Source organism: Octopus bimaculoides, chromosome 26, assembly GCF_001194135.2.
Source record: "Octopus bimaculoides isolate UCB-OBI-ISO-001 chromosome 26, ASM119413v2, whole genome shotgun sequence".
NCBI classification, from domain to species: domain Eukaryota; kingdom Metazoa; phylum Mollusca; class Cephalopoda; order Octopoda; family Octopodidae; genus Octopus; species Octopus bimaculoides.
Window position 1 is genome coordinate 7,162,868 of NC_069006.1, and position 747 is coordinate 7,163,614.

General features: G+C 34.5%; 1 long non-coding RNA gene across 1 annotated transcript in view; it reads left to right on the forward strand.

Moving 5' to 3' along the window:
- The window catches only part of LOC106879703 (uncharacterized), a 74,048-nt gene that overhangs the window by 72,015 nt on the left and 1,286 nt on the right, over nucleotides 1-747 (forward strand). The gene's annotated exons all lie outside the window — the stretch shown is intronic.

Sequence of the window (747 nt, forward strand, 5' to 3'; positions counted from 1 at the left end):
TATGTATGTGTGTATATATATATATATATATATATATATATATATATGTATATGTATGTATATATATGTATATGTATGTATATATATGTATGTATATATATATGTCCGAATATATATATATATGTGTCTATATGTATATATACATATATATATATGTCTGTATAGTATATATATATATAGATATATGTCTGTATATGTATGTATACATATATATATATCTGTATATATATGCATGAGTTTCAGCTCGAGATAACTTACGTGCATATATTGTATATATAAAAATATTTAGGTGCCATACATAATCACTTACACACACACACTCTGACTCTCTCTCTCTCTCTCTCTCTCTCACACACACACTCGCAGATAGATATATATATATATATAGATAGATAGATAGATAGATAGATAGATAGACATGCATACGTACATCGCACACGCGCACGTATATACGTGCATAGAGGCACACATAGTTAGCATTCCATCGTTCATCAAACTGATGTTGGAGGAAAATACGATGCGTTGCGTGTACCAGTTATTATCCGTCATTATCACCTACACCATCAACACCACCATCATCATCATTACCACCTCCATCACCAACACCATCGCCATGACCACCACCACCAGCACCAGCATCAACACCACCACTCCTATCATCATCACGATCATCATCGTCATCATCATCACCATAGTCACCACCACCACCACTATCATCCCCACTGTCACGAACACCCCACCCCACAC